Raw genomic sequence first — 22,514 nt, forward strand, 5'->3', positions numbered from 1 at the left:
GAACTTAAATTAAATCTTAAACCAAAAAATTATTTTGATGAACTTAAATTTATATCAATTGTTCTTATGGAAATAATGGAATTATTGTTTAACAAATGAATTTCTTGTAATACAGGGAGTTGAGGACTTATCATTTAGAGTTCTCATGAGGTATTTTTATTTTTCTGTAAATTATATGATTGCATATTGAGCCATTGAGATTGAGCCAATCCATATTTTCTTTCAGCAAAGTATTTTTTTTTTAAAGTTTAGTTTTATGTTGATTGTGTTTCCTGTTATTTAGATTTCTAAAATTGCAAGATTTTTGACAATTATGTTTACAAGAAAATTTTAATCTGGGTATGAAAAAAGAAAAAAAAAAGAGAAGAAGAATTGATTGAATCTCAAAATGGCGCTATTCATAAGTTTTTTAGGAACAATGCACAAACTGAGAGTTCAGTTAAAGTCTTGACGATTTGATGAAGGAAGAACGTAGGAATGAAGAAAATCTTACTGAACATGGAGATTTAATGAATGAAGATAGGAAACAGAATCAAAATGAAGAACATGTGAATAAACTTTAAGATTTGGCAAATGAAGAACATGTGAATAAACTTTAAGATTTGACAAATGAAGAATATATGAATGAGAATGATAATCTTCCTTTGAACATTAATCATTCAAGAAATTGGAAAGTTATTGATAAAAAAATGAGAGATTTATTAGTTGAAAGAAGTTCTCTAAGAGATGCTAAACTTGAAAATTTTTCTAAAAATTCAAAAAATAGATATTTCTCTTCTACATATTACATTCGACACTTGTCAAACGATGAAAAACATAATAGGAGATGGCTAATCTATTCGAGTTCTTTGGACAGAGTTTATTGCTTTTGTTATAAGTCGTTTAAATGTGATGAACAAAAAACTCATTTGGCAAATGAAGGAGTGAATAATTGGAAAAATCTTTGCGATAAGCTTAAAAGTCACGAGACTAGTTGTAAACACATTGTTAACATGGGGAATTGGATTGAATTAAAAGTCAAATTACAAAAAAATGAAACAATCGATAAAAGTGTGTAAGAAAAAATCAACAAAGATAGAGAACATTGGAGGCAAGTATTATTGAGATTGAATGGATTGGTGATCTTGTTTATTGAAAAAGATATGTTGCAAAAAGTTGATTTGATTGATAATTTTGCAGCTCAAAATGCAAAACAATCACATTTACTTTAATGAAAATTTCGCACTTTCATAAATAAAATAAAAAATTGTGCGTGTGAAACTTATGTATAGGGGCCTCACATTTAAAGTTCGCTTAGGGCCTCACAAGAAATTTTCAAACTCAGGGCCGGGTTATAGTTACAGGTTTTAGCAACATTGTAGTTCTTGCTAACCTTCCAGAGAGTCAAAAAGATCATAGGTTAGAAATTGTATTGAGAGAAATGAAGATTGGGAAGGAGATCTGGGAGGGAGTAAAATCAATTTGGGAATCATACTGTAAGATTGCTTATTATTTCAGGCTAAGACTGCTGAGTGAAATGCATGACCTGAGATAAAAATTATGAAGAAAAACAGTGATTAAACTTTTGGCTACTACTGATTTTTTTTGAAGAGAATTATGCCAAATTTTTCGTAGCATGGAATTGAACTACCAAGACATGAAAATTATTTTCCTATATTTAAAATGATACAAGCTTCTAAGCATGTGATTGTTATTGACACTGTAGTAAAGTTTCATAGGTTACAATTTATATACATATAGATGTGCACCACGATGATACACATATACATGATGACTGCTTAATGTTGTTCAAGTTTATGTGATTAATGTACTGCTTTTGTATTAGAGATTGATAAATAACCATCTCGTATGTGATTAATGTACTGCTTCTGCATTAGAGATTGATAAATAACCATCTAGTTCATTGAAGCATGATATTATATGCATGGGTATAATTCTGGTGGAAGCATGGTTATACAGAATCTATAAATAACCATCTAGTTCATTGGTCGTTAGCCTCTTGGAATGAATGTAGGATCCATTTAAAATCTTAGTTGTTGGATGAATATAGTTTAAGGCTTAAGCCATGATTTGGATGGATATTGAAGGAGTTAGGATGGATTTGAATGGAATTAGTAACAAGTACACTGGAGGAATAAGATGAATTGTGTGGTTCAGTTTAGGGAGAAGACCACAGAAACCAGTGGCGCGTGAGGGTGCCACAGGACCTGTTCTATGAGCCCAGTTTTTAATTATTTTTAATTAATTTAGTGTGGAAAATTAAAAAAGAATAAAAATAAATCAAAGGAAATACTAGAAATTATTATTTGAAATAAATAATCATTAATGTAATGGAATTAAATGATTCAGGGGTACCTTAGATTAATTTGTAAATTAATTTCTCAAAAGCTGGTTCTTGGAGTCTTTAATTGGGAGTTTGGAAAGATGGAAACTTGAAATTTATTAAAGCCGTGGTAGTATGTATTAGTTATGGTTAGGTACTATCAACAATGTTAACAAGCTTATCGAAATAACTGTGCACAAAGACTGAAAATTGAGAATTTAATAATTCTTAAAGCTATACTGGAAGTGTTCCACGAAATGAAAGTTTTCCTCCAACTGGATGTGTTCCCTACTTTATTGGATTCGTTCAGCTATGAAAAGTTAAATATGTTCCCTACCTAAGTATCACATGTGAGGTTGGATGTGTTCTTACCTCCTATTAAAAGATTGGATTTGCTCCTTACTTATTTGTGGATGTGTTCCTTACCCGAGAATTTGGATGTGTACCAGGTAAAACAAATTAAGAAAATTAAAGTTTAATAAAATTTAATAAATTACATTTAACAGATGACAAGGGAATTATTTCATAGTGTATGAAGTAGAGGAGCAAATTACACCTGTTTTATAGGCACATAAGAGACGATATGTGTTTAATTGTGATAAATTATGCATTCGATTTTGAGATTTGGTACAAGTTTTACTTGTTGAGTCATGATTTTGATGATCACCTGTGAGCTTAACCTCTTATTAACATTCCAGGTAAGGCAACCAAGTAGCAGGATTGAGATTTCGGCAAACATTGTCTTTCTTACTTTAGGCCTTATTTTATTTTAGTATGAGCGTTTCGATTTGTGAGAATAATGTATTCATGATCTTCTGATGTTCCTAGTATTACAATCGAGGATGATTGTAGACCTTTATGTTGGTAAATAATGTTAGAGTTGATTTTAAGCTGTTATTTTTAATTCATTCATATATTGTTTTGGAATGGACGTTGTGTGTAATATGAGTCACGCCAAGTGAATTGCAGAATTCGACAGGCTGGGGAGGGACGCAGGGACTGTCAGGGACGAGTGTGAGAAAAAAATTCATCGTTTCAGTGTTTTCACTAGATTATTGGGATGCACACAGCTTCTGTACTATGTGGTCGATTGGTATTCCATTAATCGTAATGTTGGTTAATTTTATTTTGTAAATGTAAAGATGCATGCTTGTTCATTTTATGAATTTATTTACGCTTTTACATTAATATGTGTTCTGGGTTGTTTAATCTCATAGTTAATCTGACCTTGAAGATCATTTATGTTCATAAATTATACATGGTCTTTATTTTCAGATTTTACTAATCTGTTTTAGATTTGCTGTATGTATCGTTAATGTGTTCTTATATATGTGTAGTACACTAGGACATGTTAAATTTGATACGGTAGAAGAAAATTTGGAATGACACTTTACAGCAGCTAGCAGGGGGGATAAGACTTTTGGCTTGAAGAATGTCAATATTTTCTGGCTAAAAGCGAATTGGTTCTGAATTTTTAAGTCGATGTCGCATGAAGCGAAGCTTGATATATCATATATCTATAGGCTATTGACGCCATTTTAAGTTATGCTTAGCTAGATTGTGTGAACAGTCACTAGAAGTTGCACTTGAAGAGATTAAATATTTTTATGTTATAAGGAAGAATGAACAGAGATTCTCTACTTATTAGTCTCTTTTTCCTTTAAATTCCCATATTGATTGTGTGTGGTTAAAAAACAAGCAGAGGATATAAAAAAACAGTGAATTTATTTTTTGGGGAGAATATTGGTATCTTTGACTCTCCTTTCTTCTACTCTTTGTATATGTTGATATATAAAAAAACAATGGCTGCCATTTTTATGCACATGCATACAGGCAGATATTGATGTATGGTCATATTTGGGCTTGGGTTTGAATGTGGGATTAGAGCGACTCCATCAGTGCTCTTTTTGGCGAAAGTGGCCCAATTTTTGGAGATTGCATGCTTCAATGAAATATGGGAAAAGTGAGCCCCAAGTTTAGGCTCTTCATGGAGGCCGTCAGAAAGCAAGATTGGGTTAGCGATTGGGCTCATTTTTGTTTTCTTTTATTTTTTAAATTCAGGCCAGAACACTGTACGAGCCCAGAATAATATTTTTAAGGGCATGTTTGACTGAAATAAAAGTTAAAATTAAGATTTTTGGCTTACTTTGGTCTTTTTTTTTTTTCTCAAAATAATTGAACAAAAGAGCCATTAAGGCACTGTTTGGCTGACTCAAACAGTGCCTTAAAGGTTTTTTTTGGGCAAAAAAAAGTTTTAAAAAATTGGAAAAAAGTGATTTTTTTTTTTCATTTTCAAAATTTAAAAGTATTAAAATATTAATATTTTTTTGAGAGCGAAAATACACCATTGGAGTAAATGCGATAGCTAAAATTTGGAGTCTTTAAAATGCTGACATGGCTATGAGAAATGTTTATGCGGCTATTGAAAAATATTGATGTGGCAAATTCAAAAAGCCTAATTTTAGAGAGTCTATTGAACTCTTAGCGATTGGTTTAGTTGGATTTGAAATTTCATTTATATCTTGGTGATTTGCCCAAAGTATGATCAAATCATTTAGGAGTGAGAAACTTCCCACAACATTGCCTATTCCCAACTTGATCAGCTCTTTTGCTATCTCCTTTAAAAAAGCAAGTAAAAATCATTACTTTTTGGACAAAAGTAATGATCAAGCCATGCATGGCTATCTTGAATTAATCTGATATCCAAAGTATTTCAATCGTAAAGGGGAGAGAAACTTCCCACTACATTACCTTTTCCCAACATCAGCTCTTTTGCTTTCCCTCTTTTACAAAAGAAAGCAAAACCTTTACTTTTGGGGATCAATTCAAGGACATAAAAAAAGAGCTTAAATCAATTCAATGGTGTTGAGTGCTCCTGCTGCTTTCCACCCCCAAAGGCCAGCGGATAGCTTCATGTTGATAGATTCTCTCTAAGAGAGAGAGAGAAAGAGGATGAGTCAGTAATCATTATTGCGTAGTGATTAGAAAAAGAAGAAAAAGTAAAGGGCAAATTCTTCCAAATGGGAACACACGTATATGGTGTCTTTTTCTCCTACGCACATTTTTACACTAGTATATTCTTGTGCTGCATTTCAGTTTCTTGTGTACTGAGGTCTATAGTTGTTCAGTGCTTGAGAGTTGATCCGATGGGGAGACTTTATCTCATTTTCGCTTTTATCAGTATCATAACAACAGATTTTGCTTGTAATGGTGATGCCGATCTCACAGATTGTTTAGAATCAAATCGTGAAGCTCTTATTGAATTCAAAAATGGCCTGAAAGATCCTGAGAACGGGCTTTCATCATGGCATGGAAGTAATTGTTGTCAGTGGCAGGGAATTAGGTGCGACAACAGAACTGGAGCTGTCATTGTAATTGATCTTAATCCAACAAGTTTTGATTCTGCAACCAGGTATGGATTTGGGAAATTATCTGGTGAGATTAGACCTTCATTGCTTAAACTCGAGTCCTTGACACATTTAGACTTGAGTTTCAACACATTTCAACACATCCCAATTCCTAAGTTCATTGGTTCTTTGAAAAATTTACAATATCTAAACCTGTCACATGCAGGGTTTAGTGGCATAATTCCTCCCAATTTGGGAAACCTCTCTAGCTTGAAATATCTTGATGTTTCTTCCTCCTACCGCCGAAGAGATTCACTAGAACATCTTGCGATGAACTTTGTCGATAATCTTCAATGGATGACTGGCCTTGTTTCACTAAAACATCTTGAGATGAACTTTGTTGATCTATATTTGGTGGGTTCAAGCTGGGTACTAAATGTACTTCCGTTTTTAACTGAGTTGCATCTTTCAGATTGCAGCCTCTGGCTCCATTTCATTCTTAGTTCTATTAATTTCACTTCACTTGAAGTCATAGATCTAAGTTCTAACAGCTTCAACTCAAAGTTCCCCAGGTGGCTTGCAAACCTTAGTAGTCTTGGATATGTTGACATGAGTGATTGTGCCTTCCATGGAAGGATTCCTCTTGGACTCAGTGAGCTTCCAAGTTTACGGCATTTAAACCTCGCTTTCAACTATAACCTTAGTGCCAGCTGCTCTGAAATGTTCAAGGGAAGTTGGAGAAAAATAGAGGTTCTCAATTTCGCTGCTGATAAATTACATGGGAAGCTTCCTTCTTCCATTGGCAACATGACATTTCTCATTGAATTTGATCTTTCTGGTAATAATGTAGAGGGCGGAATCCCAAGCTCCATTGGTAGACTTTGCAATTTGACATATTTTTCTTTATCTGCTAATAACTTGACAGGAAGTTTACCTGAATCACTTGAAGGGTCTAAAAACTGTGTTTCCAAGATTCCTTTGCCTAGTCTTTTGTACTTGATGTTGGGCTACAATCAAATTGTTGGTAAATTGCCAGAATGGTTGAGTCAGCTTCAAAATCTTGTACAACTTCGGCTGAACAATAACTTGCTTCGAGGTCCCATCCCTGCCTCTCTAGGGGCACTGCAAAATTTAAAAAGAATGGAACTTGAACGGAATGAATTCAGTGGAACTCTACCAGACAGTTTTGGGCAGCTTTCTAATTTGTCTGTGTTGGATGTTTCTTTCAATCATTTGACAGGTACCATCTCAGAGGAGCACTTTTCAAAGCTAAGCAAGCTGGGTACCTTAGTCTTATCCTCAAATTCCTTCATTTTGAATGTCAGTTCTAAATGGGTTCCTCCATTCCAAGTCTACGATCTTGAAATGGGTTCATGTCACTTGGGTCCTTCATTTCCAGCTTGGATTAAATCTCAAAAGAATCTTGTGTACCTTGATTTGTCAAATGCTAGCATTTCAGGTTCTATACCAACCTGGTTTTGGAATTTCTCTTCTAATCTATACGTGGTAAATGTTTCCCTCAATCAGTTATGCGGTCAGCTTCCAAATCCTTTAAATGTAGCTCGCATTTCGGAACTCGATTTAAGCTCCAACCTTTTTGAAGGACCAATTCCTCTTCCTATTGGTCAGATTTATTTAGTGGATCTCTCCAACAATCAATTTTCCGGTCCAATCCCTCAGAATATATTTGAAGCCTCGACAGAGTTGGCCTATCTCTCTATTTCCAATAACCAACTAACCGGGCAAATGCCTTCCATCAGAGAAGAAATGCGCTTCCTTGTTGTCATTGATCTTTCTGGAAATAACTTAACAGGAAGTATTCCTTCCGGCATAGGGAACTGTTCTTTCCTACAAGCTTTAGACCTCAGAAACAACAGTTTGTCTGGGGTGATTCCAAGTACTTTAATGAACATCTTCAATCATTGCATCTAAATGACAACATGTTTTCTGGAGAAATCCCCACTTCTTTCACGAACTTATCAAGTTTAGAGACACTGGATCTTGGAAACAACAGGTTATTTGGTAATATCCCAACTGTTGGGAAACGTGCAATAGTTTTAAAAACTTTTTGAGAGATTTTTATTCATAAATCTTGATTCATTACATAGAGACAAGTTTTATGTAAAAATAAAACATGATGTATCATTCAATTAAAAGATTGAATACTTACATCAAGGTTTGAGTAAACCTTAGATCTCTTCTCTAAAGTGAATGTTCTCACTTATTGTAGATCCCTTTTACTAGACACCTTTTCCATGGATTTCTATCTTCTTAGTAATGGTCTTGCCTTTAGAAATCACTCATAAGCCTCCATGAATGACCTTGGAAAACTAGGTTTGTGGGAGCCTCCATTAGATGAGAACATAAACCCTAATTTTCTAGAGAGAGAAAATTTATTCCTTTTTCCTTCTTTCCAAAAATTACCCCCAAAATATACATAAACCATGTATATTTATAGGCAACATAAAAATAAAGAAAAGGAAACAACAAATCCTTCTCAATCTCTAATTCATATGTCTCAAATCTAATATGATTCCAATATCAAGTTGGGCTATGAGTGAGAATCCATTGGGCCTATTATTTTATTGGCTACAATGAATTAATAATTGGCCCGGTCCATGGACCCAATTCAATTAATTCATAAATTAATTTCTACTCCACTCAAAGAAATTAATTGAACTCCAATTAAATAATAAATAACCTCTAAGTCAATATTGCACTTTGACCCCTCTATTCTTAATTAGTTATCGGATAAATAAAGCCATCAATCCGACTACTTAATTAATATATTTATTTTGGTACCATTGATTATTTCTGGCTCGATCACAATAAAACATTTGTTTGACAAAAATAATAATTTAAATAAATAAATATATAATAAATCATTTTGTCTAAAAACACACGAAGGCCTTCGAATTTACTTTGTGATCAACCATAATCAATACAAAATAAATACAAGTAACAATGATGCACATATTGAAAATATAACCCTCTAACTATTAATTACATAACTACCCAAAGTGTCGATCTAAGGATCCCGAAAAATCCGCCGAACAAATCAAAGTAATTATTAATTAATAAAAGAGTCTATAATTTTCTCATGCTTAGGAGTCAAATGCCATGACGGTAATAGGGAGCAATTACATACGACGGCTCTCGCAATATATCTCAACCTAACGCGGATCCAGTTCAAATCTTAATTAATTATGAGTCCATCCATAATTACCGACTATGAACCATTTATGATTACTATTTATATATCATGCATTGATTGCCATCACATACATATATATAAATATTTCTTGTAATCAAATGGACACTATTAATTCTATAATGAATCGAAATATAATACATTGAATTCACCAATTGTATAAAACATAAATATTTCAGAAACATCAGGAACATATGTCACTTTAATCCAAACAGAAATTTGCTATGCCAGGGCATATAAATCCCAACACCAACATGGTTAGGAGTTGGCTTTGCTAACCTTAGAATTCTTAAGTTGAGGTCGAATGCATTTTCTGGTGGAATTCCCACCAATCTTTCACATTTAAGTTCACTGCAAATCCTTGACCTTGCTCAAAACAGTTTGACTGGTACCATTCCAGCCAGCCTTGGTGACCTGAAAGCTATGGCACAAGAGCACAGAGAAAACCTAAATCTGTTATATGGGAATGGGTGGTTTTATGGTAATATGAAGTCCTATGAAGAAAGCATGGTAGTGAATATGAAAGGGCAGAATCTAACATACACCACGACTCTGTCCCTGGTGACTTGCATAGACTTGTCTGGAAATAATTTAAATGGGGACTTACCTGTGGATATAACAAAATTGTCTGGTCTTGTGGCCTTGAACTTGTCAGGTAACCAAATCAGTGATCAAATTCCTGAAAACATTTCAAGTTTGCATCAATTATCGTCTCTTGATCTGTCAAGTAATAAGCTCTCGGGTGCAATTCCTCCAACCATGCCGTCATTAACATTTTTGGGTTATCTGAATTTATCGAATAATAACTTCTCTGGTGCAATCCCTTACACGGCGCAGATGACGACCTTTAGTGAGTCTGCTTATGCTGGAAATCCCCGTCTTTGTGGACCACCCCTTGTTGTTAAATGCCATGGTGAGGATTCATATCAACCAAAGAATGTTGAGAATGAGAATGGTGATGTCTTCATTGACAAGTGGTTTTACTTGAGTGTTGGCTTGGGATTTGCTGTTGGACTTCTGGCTCTTTACTTGATCGTAGCAACAAGAAAATCTTGGAGCGAAGCATACTTCAGTTTCGTGGACAAAATCGTATACAGATTACCATGCATGAGATACAGAAGAGCAATCCGCAAATGGTAACCTTTCTTTTCATTTCTGTAATTACTTGTATGATTGTTTCATAAAAGCTAGCTTTAGTTTGGAAGCAAATTTCATTACAATGTAGAGATTTAAATAATCTGTGAAGTACTTGGCCTTTTGTTTTCAAAAAACTATATTGCATGTGTGTAGTCTTAAATTTTTTGTTAGGATCATTTAAATTTTACTTGTGCCACAGAAAAATATATAGTAATTTTTTTTTTTTTCCTAGTTGGTACTTACATACACTTGTCTCTTTTGAGATTTGAACCCTTGACCTCCCTTTGGATAAGATGCTGATACCGCTAGGCCACCCGTTGATAAAAATATATAGTATTTCCTTTAACTGAAATAAAAAACTATTTAAACACATAAATTTTCGAAATTTGTTAAAGATTATTTGATTTCAAGTGATTTTTTGCCTGTAGAAAGGATGTAAACTTTCACCTTTCCCAAACATCGGTGACACTTTCTACTATCTATTTAATTGAATGTTTGTGCCTTTACAATTCAGTGGATTGTGTTTCATACTTCCAAATGTTGTACATTAATGCAGCTTGGACAATGTAAATTGTTCTCCTTTATAAGATTTTCACCTCACATAGATTATACAGAATGGTATAGGAGATTTTCATCACACAGCCGCTCTTTCAATTCTTTCAAAGCCATTGCATCCTTTTTTTTTTTTTAAGTATGAATTATGATTGCTGGCATAATTAAGATTTGATGATGATGGTGCAAATTTGACGATTTCTTCCAAAACTATGTGAAACACAAGGTGAAAATGGACGGCAGGGAGTGACTGAGAACAAGAGCTCTGGATATATCGCGCCTGGACCTGAATCTAGAGGGATGCTTGCTGTGAAGTACATGATTGCCCCGCAATGGCTCCTTACTGATTTTGCATTGTAGTTTATATGTTTAAAACATTAGGATTTGGTTTCCAGTTAAATTCGATCAGGTTTTGGTCCCCAGGCCTGAGCACATATTATTTGTGTGGATGTGAGTCATGTGCAGTGTGTGATTTTATACCTGTAGGGGAAATGTATTTCCCACCAAATAAAAGTATTAGCATACTCTCTCATTCTAGTGTAATTGGTTGTGATTGATTTGGGAGATGAAATTATTTTTAAGATTGCAATTCACGGTACTGCTTTCTATGTTACTCAATTGAGTTCATATTGTTACATGAAATTATTAGACATTTTGACGCGAAACACACGCAGAATCATAGGGATGAAAGGGAAATAATTTTCTTTTCCCCCGACGCAGAGTTTGACTGCTATGTGCATTACCAAAAATATACACACAAATTGAAATGAATATATCTTGATTACAAAATCTCCGAAATTCGATTATTTCAATTATTGGTAAATCTTGTTTGATACTGAGTAAAATTAGGGATTTTTTTTTATAAATACGTTAAACTTTTTAGTATGACAATCAATTAAGTTTATACAGTAGACATCAAAATATACTTGGACTGCAATAATACAAATTTATTATATGACCACAATCATGTTAATGTCAAAGGATAACATTAGCAGTAACAATATAAATTATAAACTATGCATGACCTGTTGAGTTGATTTTGCTCTGCTTTTCGGTCTCTATATAATTTGACAACGAACGCATGAGCACAATCGAGGCTTCCGCCAAGGTATCTACGTGAGTAATTATTAGATAGTCCCGATTATGTGGTTTAGTCCAATTAAAACTATTAGGATGTATTAGTAGAAGAGTGACGGAGCAAAAGAGATGGTGTTGGGAAAGGACAATGCTATTCTAACTAAATAGTCAAACTCAATTATTTGGCCGAATCATTTGCTACCATTAGATGCATTAAAGTGCGTTCTTAAACATTATTAAAGGGGCTCACTTTAAAAATTCTAAAGGTTACAAGTAGTTGGTGCAACGAATTTAAAATGATACAAATTAAAATATAAAAAAAATTCGGCATGGCCTCTACTAAAAAGGGTTCTACAACAACCTGCTAAAAAAAAAAAAAAAAAAAATAGCCTCTCTTGGACCTTCAAAACTAATCTAACCTGTCCCAACACACAATGCAAATAATATAAAACATTCCAAAAACAATAACATCAACAACTTCCTCAAGATAGCCCATCATCATCATCTCATTCATCCAGAACAAATTAGTACATGTCTTATATATAGTGCTATGCTCACATACTGGAATTTTACTCCAATTACATCAACTTACAGTCCTTGAAGCAAAATTACAATAACAAGAGTTCATAAGTCTCTATACCGAATATAACAAATTAAAGTTTTACAAAAAAAAATGATCTTCTAATCCAAATTACAAAAATAAAAAAAAAAATGATGGGACTTAAATACAAAAATAGCAAAATGATCTTCTAATCCAAATTAGCCTGTGATGGAACGTCATCCACCACTTCTTTTCCATATCCTGAAAAATGTTAAATAATAGGGTGAGCATAAAGCTTAGTAGGTGGTGCCTAAGATACACCTCTTGTGATCCCGCGAATCTAAATAATGAATAGAAATATAAAAAACGAGATCATGCTATGCCGGGAGAAAATACAACAATTACAAGGTCAAAATGGACAATGTGGTGCCATGGAATGCTATGCCATGCTATGTCACTCCCCATTTTCAAAATATCTTCCATTTCTTCACTTTTCAAACCGTTAACGTAACCCATCCATCGGTGACCCCTTGGCGACACGAGAGAAGGATTGGCTACTGTCCCTGACCCTTGGTAACCCCGCGGCATCATTTGGGGCCAGATAGCTCAATCACGGCGATTTTTTCAGTTCGCTCTAGGCTACATTAACGCCACGGACCCTCGGTACCCCCTTGGCATCCGGGTTTTTCACAAAACTCTTTAATCAAAACTTTATCCTAAGAATTCCTCTTTTTCATTTCAAAACAATTTTCCCCTTTTCATGCCTAATGCTACGCATGAATGTCTCATATATCTCAATATTGTACAAATAGAGAAAATCTTGTTCAACAAGTTATTATTCAATAATATACATGCTTTACAACATAAAAATTTCTAAAATTATATTTCATGTTTTCTAATCACCAAACTAGTACTAAAGGCGCAAAGGGCTTGAATTAATCAACAATTAACATGTTTCGTAAGAATTTATTTATTTATTTTATAAAAAATATATATAATTCATGTTTTATTATCACATAAACACAACAATTTAATACCATTGGCATGAAAATTCATCAATTAAGCATGTTTTCATTATCATATATCACATAAAACATAGCCACACCTATTCACATAACAAGTAAGTAAAATTTACATGGAATTTCACAATTTAAGCATGCTAAAACATAATTTTTTTAGAAATTAACTCACAAAAGCCGAAAAATATGTGGATTAGAGACCCCTAACTCTTAGGATGCAAAAACTCCCAAATGAGTCCAAAAATTCGAAATCCCTAGAGTTGGCCAAACAAAGAATTATTTACATCCACGCGTAAATCTCGCCATGCTTTCCGATTTGCTGCAAACAGCATCCAAAAATTTCCAATGGTGGCTTTAATCTAAGCTTTTGTGAAACGAAAAAAAAAAAGAAAAAAAAAAAAAAATGAAAGTCGAAAGGGAGAGAGAGAAGTCACGTACACAGAGAGAGAGCTGATTGAAAAAAATGGGTCAGTAAATGACCCTTGGTCACATATGGTAGTAATTGATAAGGGTGGGTTCCACCAAATTTTACAAAATATTTTCTTTAATTAACATTATATATAAGTTTCTATCTCCTCTATAATTGACAAACTTTAGGCGCAACAATCAATATTGGCGTCAGATGAGCTAATTAAGCTCTTTGGCGAAACTGCTTTTACTAAGAGTTGGAAGTGTGGAAATAGAGTTACTCCAGGTGCGGAAACAGTTAGTTGATTTTTATTGTGGTTAACTCCTTTTATGACCTAGATTTGATTATTAGGTCAACTTGCTCAATTTATGATTGATTAAATTGTATGATTAATTAAACATTCACAATCATAAATGTAAATACTTAAAAGTAAAGCAAGTTAAGTTGAGAGAGATTGCACCAGAATTTTTAGTGAGGAAACTCCAGTTGATAAAATACGTCAACTGTTTGCATGGGAAAAATCTCGTGGACTATTCAGTCCAAAATAAATCGATCCACTATGCTTGAAACAAAGTACACTGAACTTTGACTCTGGCTAACACCTTATCGTTCTACCAAACACCAACTGTTGTCAATCCTGGCTTTGTGACTCTCGTCTAACAGCAACTTGACCTCAGACTTATGCTTGATCTTTGTAAAAGAGTAGCAGGTAGATCAGACAACACTTCTCTAATGCTCTAACCCTTTCAAAATGTGATCGCTTTTACTTCTATTCTTTAAGATCTGAACTCGATATAAAAGAATTAAATCCTGCTCTTTATATGGAATATATGAATCTTTAATATAGCTCTAATTTTGATGAGATAGAGAACAACACAACTAAATCACTCATGAATATATGTGTGTGCTTTCAAAAATAAATTCAGAATAATCATATTTGATTTTCTGAATTTTTCTCTCTCTAAAGGCTTTCTCAAAATATAGAATTGATCTTTCCTATAGCCATGAATCAACCTAGATGACTACCAAGGTTTATATAGAGTTTAAAATGTCCTAATCCCTCTGAAAATATGAAAAATTTCGTGTATAGAACTTGGAAAGAAGTTGTGATAAAAAGGAAACAAACAGAAGAAGAAACTGAAAGTTCTAATGCTACTAGGACTCTTAGTACCGGTTCCCAATCTTGCTACCGGTTGAAGAAGGTTAGAATTCTTTCCGACACATTTTGCCTACCGGTTCAAGAAGTGAAGTGAAGAATTCTGCAGTGAACCAAGGTTTGCTACCGGTTCAAGGATTCTCCTACCGGTTCCCAATAAACAGAAAGGTATTCTCTATTTCCTTCAACCTTCTAAAACTCTCAAAGTGGTCTCACTCACTTACATACCTTCCTAAAGCATTGTTCTCATCATCTCGGAGTGTAGCATACCATGAACACTGGAACTTCTTTAAATCTGCATCTGATCTTCAATCTTTGAAATTTTGAAACGAAAAATTACAACTCGATCGGACTTGTTTTGATAACGAAATTAGCCAATTATAAAATATATATCTCACAAGAAGGCAATTGAACTTTGTTGGAATACAGAGTACAAAGGAGTACCTTGGAAGTGCGATAGTACTTTAATACTGATTGTGTGATATTTACAAGATTTGTGAAAACAATTGTGAGTCACGATTATCAAGATGGATATCTATTTTGGGACAGAATGATGAGTCACAATTCTCAAAATGAATATTTATTTTGTAATAGAATGAGTATAGTTTATCTGTGTTGATATGAGTCATGTACGGTGTATGATTTTATTTATAAAAAGTATTTCTACCAAACAAATAAAATCACTAATGTGGAATTGAATTAAATGCAAAGGGCTTGTGTAATGACATTCATACGGTCAAGCAACCTAGATTAAAGGATTCAATGCTTTGATTGTAAATTGGGAAATGTTAGGCATCGATATATCCATACATATGCAACTTATTATTGCTATGTGCTGAATCCGATAATGACAAAATGAATTTACATATTCACGAATGACCTAATCACTAAAGACGACGAATTTTATTGTTGTTGATGCTTACTTATGACTTCACAAACATAATTTGTTTTATTGATGGAACTAAGCCAAATGGTGGTTTAAGTTGCATATGTATCTCGTTTGAAAATGAAAGAATTTGAAAGTGACATGTTTTATTTCTTTCTTAAATGTGGTGATTTTTATTGAAAGTGAGATGTTCTTACATAAGGTACTCATTTCGACATAGTTTCATTTGGAGAAACAAGTTATTAAATGTCGAAGGGAACAATTTTTGAATGTAAAATTGATGTACAAGCGTTATGAATTTTGGAAAGATTTAGAAAATTTTCACATGTTTTGAAAAGGGTACATTAGGATGCATTTGGTGGTTTTTGACAAATTTTTGGCAAAGCAGTTGCAGATTCTCCATTTTGGCCCTACCCTTCTGATTTGTATAGTAGGAAAATCCCACAATGTTGGGAACATCTCAAAACCTTAGAATACACCTGAAAGCAAGCTTGTAAAGCAATTCAAGGCACCCGATCATCAAATATTAATTTAAAACTATCAACATGCACCATAACACACCAATATGACAATCGAATAAAAAATTAGAGCTCACCATCATCTTTGGAGCATCCCAAAACCTAAGAATTCACCTAAGATCAAACCCATCTCTTGGCCCATAGTACTTGATTATCAAAGTTCAAGAAAGGGGCAAAATTATAATTTTACACACATATAAACACGTCAATCCAAACGTCAGATTGGAAACAAAATCTGCAAAAATATCCATAATACCAAAAACCCTAGGGGGACCCATAAAGTTTCCCCAAGGTTTGGTATAAGGGCAAATCGGTCCGAATTGCTTAAAGGTTGACATAAGCGGAATCGATAAATTTGTTTATAGGAACAGATTACTTTGAATCCACAAAGTAGGGTGTCTTGGATTCAAATAATTGAATGAATGATTCTGATATATGCATTGCATATATTTATAATAAAAGAACATAAGGAAACTAACTGCAACACGAATCCTTATAACATAGGGAAACCTAATCTCGAAAGGATACTATACTCGAAAATAAGCCTAAAAATATAGTTAATTAAAAATTCTGAAAAAAAAATTAGAGAAAGAAACCTAATCAAATAAAACTACTAAATATAAAATATGAGTGCAATCCGAGTTCGTTTAGACAACGAAGAAAAATCCCAAAATATTTGGCAGGCTTTCTATAGGAAAGAAAAATCCCGTTTTGAGGCCCTAAACGATGGTATTTTGCCGAAAAATGGGTTACATCATAGCATAGCAGTGAATCTTGCTCGCAAGGGAATTTTCAGTTAAAAAACTCTCCTGCCAGGTCAAAAACGAAAACTTCAGGATCAATTCGATTAGTATGCCCATTTATCCCCCTGGCAGTCCAAACAAGCCTTAAAGGCTTCGGCAATCATTTTTACATCAAAGGTACATTTTGGAGACAATTTAATGTCATTAGGATGATGTCATCGCGCTAATGTCATCATCAGAGTCTTCAGGAAGCGTAAAATGACCCTCGCAAAATAAATTCGAGCTTTGCTACATCCCATGATGCGACCAACATAAAAACAATGAAAAATGAGCCTATGACGCGGATAGGTCCAAAATGAACTAAACATAAGCTAGCCACTTCTGCATCTCAAGATGTGGCAACTCTAATCCCACATCGATTTTTCTTCAATTTTTGAGATTTTGAACCCACTATATGTGTATTTTTTAATCCTACATCAAAAAGGGAGGAGATTTTGACCACCCAAGAGTTCTATAAATAGAACTCTCATCCTTTCCATTAGGGGAAGGAACTATCCATTATTCTCAAGTCATTACACTCCTTATTTCTACGTAAATAGCCTCTATAAACCGGTTATATCTTTAAAACTATCATGTTAGATCCTAATAATCTATTATCTTAAAACATCCACTTTAAATATCTATATCACATTTTTCGCCCTAAAACCCCCTTTAGTAAAAGTGGTCATTTTTAGCTTATTCTTTACACCGTTCCACTACATAAATCTCTAAAATAATCATTTGCATCTCAAAACTCGATTTTCTTAAAACCTTCTTTTTAAATCTCTATATTATATTTTCCTCTCCAAATCCAACTAAAAGTGATCATTTTCAATCTATTCTCTATGTCCCTATGCCGACAAAATCTCTAAACCTGTCATTTTATATCTCAAAACTCAATTTTCTTAAAAATCTCATTTTTAAATCTTTACAATATCTTTCATCTCTAAAACCTATTTTATTAAAAATGGTCATTTTTCATCCCAAACTCAGATTACACATCTTTAGATATCACTATAGAAACTTACACTTCCTTAGATGTTACTCTCTTTAACTACAAAAGTACACATTTTTCTTTCAGGGTCGGCCCTAAGAGGCCCAATATTTTCAGAGTACCTAGGCAACTGAAAGGCCCAAAATTTTGAGAGGCCCTACTAATACAAAATTTTGGGCCCTAGTAATACAAAATTTTGGGCCCAAATTGGCGGTTGCCTATGCCCAGGGTTGGCCCTGTCTTAGATGTCACTCTCCTCACCTAGAAACACACGCATTATTAAATGTTACTCTCCTCAACTAAAAACATACACATCCTTAGATGTCACTCTTTTAAAAAAAAAACACATGACTTTCTTAAAAGTCATCTTTTCAACTCAAAGAATTCATTTTCTCAAAAAATCTTTCACAGTTCATTAGGATGAACCACGTTTGACTTGATTCCTCAATTGATAGGATACATAGGTAGCTTAAGTCATAACTAGATTCGATCACCCCATCGAAGGGATCTCCATACTCCACACCACATTCCATTCTCATGTGTTTCGTAGTTCATTGTAGTTTGAACAACATTAACCTGATTCATTAAATATAAAGGGTATGTTAGCGGCCTAGGTCATATCATTTTTAAAATACCTTATTCTTTTTGAAATACATTAATCTTAAAGCATACTACTTCTCTAAAGCACTTTACTTTTAAACCTCAACAATGCTTGTTTTCTTCAAAACTTGATGAACCAAGTTAGGGGGGGGTGTTAATTAGTTCTTGTATAAATTTTTTTTCTTTGTGTGATCAATACAATGTGATGAGAATAAAGTTTGAAACAACAATCTCACACACACTCACAAGTACTCAATGCATTTACAAGGAAACCCCTCTCAATAGGGAAAAACCTTGGTTCTTAGCCTCAGCCAATAAAATCTCCATTAGTTGTATGGAAGTAGTTACACACTCAGCTGTCTCACTCTCTGCACACACCCTTGTACAAGATGAAACACTAGCTTTTACATCCTCTACACACACACTAGCACCACTAAGTGCACTCTGCATTCCCCCTGTCCCAAGCAACCCTGCTTGGACCTTACAAGCACTCACAGCTCACCAAATACATATAAAAAGATGTATTACAATAATACTCAAGCTATTACATAAGATAATAGTGAATAATCAGCTAAAAAGTATCAACACAAGCACCTTGTTTTCATTCTGCTGAAACTAGGGTTTGAGGGATAAAATAGGAATTTTGTGTCCTATAAACTTGGAGATGGAATCCACAACCTTGTATCTTTATTACAAACATGCTCAGATGATAATCATGATATGTGATACCTCTAAATTTCTGAATGCGGGTTGGCCAGGCCATGCCCGAATACTTGGAGATATCAAAACGAATCAGCAATAAACGAACACAGAGTACAAAAGAATAAATAGGAATAAACAATTTGCTGAAAGAAAACTAAAATAATAATTTAATAATTAAGCCTCATAATAAATTTTCATTAATAATAAAATCATTCTAATACAATTAATCCTCTATTAATACAACTCGAGAATCCATACTGTGTGGACCCTTAGAAAATCCAAAGCTGAATAAGTAACAGTAATGACTGTCTACATCTAACAGATGAAACATAAATGAATCTCCTAAGTAAACTCGGAAGAGTGAAGTAGACTGATCCCTGCTCAGCACGAGCAATACTCTACTCCTGAAAAACACCTGAAAAATAATGGTAGGTTAGGCCCACAAACAAGTTTAACTCTACTATAATCCAAGAAGAGATCCGACACACGTATACATCCTAGTTAACTCAACAATAACTAGTACTCCGTATATATATATATATATATAAATACACACCTAAGGAACCTCACTAGACTATAGGGTTGCCTCAACCTGAATAGTAGGCAACGTGTAAAAAGCGCATATAGTGGGTATAAGTACCTAGATCTACCAGGACACACAGCAACACTATATCTAGCTACACATCCCTGCATTATATATACCCTAACCATAGATCCTGAGACTCAAACTCATATTATGGCTCATAACAATATATAAATATATAATCCATCCTAAAACATAAAATAAAATATCCGGTATGTCATCCAACTGATTCAGTTGACCTGACATGAATATATGTAGGATTTAACATTTTAGTTAATCCATTCCGTTATACATGAATAGGTAGGACTTAACGTTTTTAGTTAATCCGTCCCTAATATACCACCATCCCATACTGGTGTATATAATGCATACAATTCATAAATGATGCAACAAATAATACAATGCATCAAATAAATCCAGGGATAAGACATGATAAAAATCATATACAATCCTTGCATAAAATTAGCAACAATAACAATCCAGAGTAGCATGCATTTAATTTACATTATAAGAAAATTAACATGCATCTCAAATAGGTTGTTTAATCCTCTATAACATTATTAAACTATTTAAACTCAATTATTTGATTAGATCAGTTTAATACCATATATCCATCCATTAATTAACCCTTAAGTTAATTTCCTACTAACTTAGCATATAATTAAGCAATAATAATAACTCTAAGTATTATGCACTTAATTTACATTATAAGAAATTAACATGCATCTCAAATAGATTGTTTAAACCTCCTTAACATGATTAAACTATTTAAATCCAATTATTTGATTAAATCAGTTTAATACAAACATTCCTGCACAAATTAACCCTTAAGTTAATTGAACTTCAAACTTAGCATTCTATTGAATATTATGCATTCCAGTCTCTGTTTAAGTCAATTTATAAAATTTTACATCATTAAATTAGACCCAAACACGTCCTAAGTGCAAACCCAACATCCCTGCTCTAACCCGAACCGGTCGACGGTTTTCTCCTAGGCGTTAACCGGTTCTTGCAAAGCGGTCGACGTGAAACCAGCAGGCATCGATCGGTTCACACAAACCGGTCAACGTGAAGCTCCAGGCATCGATCGATTTTCCAAAATCGGTCAACGTCTAGCCCGCAGACGTCGACATGAAGCCTCGGCTATCTGTCTTCTCCGGCTCCGGTGACTTCGTCCTCCTCCATTAAGGGTCCTAAGGCTACTGTTCTATGTCCCAAGCGTCCCCAATTTTTATTTAACAATAACATGCATATATCAAACAAGTTCCATGCATCAAAGATCTGATTAAATCAAACATATACACATATATATACAACTACGTAATTCATCTGTTTAGCATGCATACATAGTTAATTTTAATTATTAAAAGTTCCTGAAATTGTCCTAGGCATACATAGAACACAGATCAAAAGGAGAGAGATAGAAGTAAAACTTGCCTCTAGTTTCAGATTGAAACCTTAGTCTCCTTCTTCCTAGCTTTTCCGGAGACTCTTGGTTGTCGTTAAAGTCTAACGTTGTTCAAGTTTGCCTTTCCTTAATTTATTGCACACAGTACACTCATTTTGCAATACTTACCCTTTTCTTTTCTTTTAAGTTGAGAAGTGTTGATGTATCGTGTTATCAATGATAAACCACTCGCAATAGAATGAATCCTTGTAACACAGGATTATATAGAGGATGTCGTACCTCAAGGACTGTGAGGTTATTGTTAAGTATAGAACATGTCCTAAATTTATTCAAGATAAGAATTTTGATGAGTTTTCTATTTCTAAAAACTAAAATTAAACTAAGCTATGATAGTATAAGGGTATCAAGAGTAGGGGAAACTTAGGGATTGACTTCAACACTAGCCTCATAACATGGTTAATTGAAGTATTTTCTAAGAAAATTCAAATTTATGTATATTCGTGAATCGAGTGGCCTCACGCTCACTCCTAGTTCAAATAAAGAAAGATATATGTAAATAAACACTAAGTATAATTCATCTTCCGTTGGCACGGCTTGTCAACCTAACTACTCTAATTCACTTTATAATATAACCCATCTTCCTTAGGTATGAATTATCAAACCATTTATTGATACATTCGTATAAGCACCATTACATAATCACTACTCCTACCGTTAAGAGAAGCCCTTAACCGTTAAACTCCCATAATAAAAGAAGTTTGAATTTGCTTAATGTAAAATCAATTCTAAAACAAGATATAGATTTCATCAAAACTAATTATAATCATTAAAACCCAATTGCGTGGTACTACTAAGTCAATTTGTCTTAACGATGCAATAAATATACATAATCCTAAAAAGATCCCAAAAAATAAAAGCAATTAACACATGTTCCGTGGTTACGATTACATCAATGCCCTACGAGGGTATTTAGCTACTATAGACACCTAATTTTGCCCCTACCCATTTGTAGGGGTATTCGGGTAAAACTAGTTTGGCCAAGTTAGGAAAATCAAAAAATTCGACCAACAGATCATAAAATAGATGTCACCATTGGATCCAGAATGTCCCAAAACTTTAAGGTACTCCTAGAGTCAAGTTCGTAATGCGACTTGTAGCACTCCATCAATGTAAGGGGGCAAAATCGTAATTTTGCACCCCTAACCCGTTCATGTTTGATTAAAACTTGAGAAAGGATTTAATTTAATATCTAAATAAAAAATGGGCCCT

The 22,514-nt window shown here is 33.8% G+C and overlaps 1 pseudogene; it reads left to right on the forward strand.

Moving 5' to 3' along the window:
• Window positions 1–5,313: 5,313 nt before the first annotated feature.
• LOC132296280 (receptor-like protein EIX1) overlaps window positions 5,314–22,514 on the forward strand; it is a 40,949-nt pseudogene continuing 23,748 nt past the window's right edge.

The sequence above is a fragment of the Cornus florida genome, unplaced genomic scaffold (assembly GCF_030987335.1).
Source record: "Cornus florida cultivar Cherokee Brave unplaced genomic scaffold, ASM3098733v1 CherokeeBrave_3.0.0_Hap2_Chr02, whole genome shotgun sequence".
In the NCBI taxonomy this organism is placed as follows: domain Eukaryota; kingdom Viridiplantae; phylum Streptophyta; class Magnoliopsida; order Cornales; family Cornaceae; genus Cornus; species Cornus florida.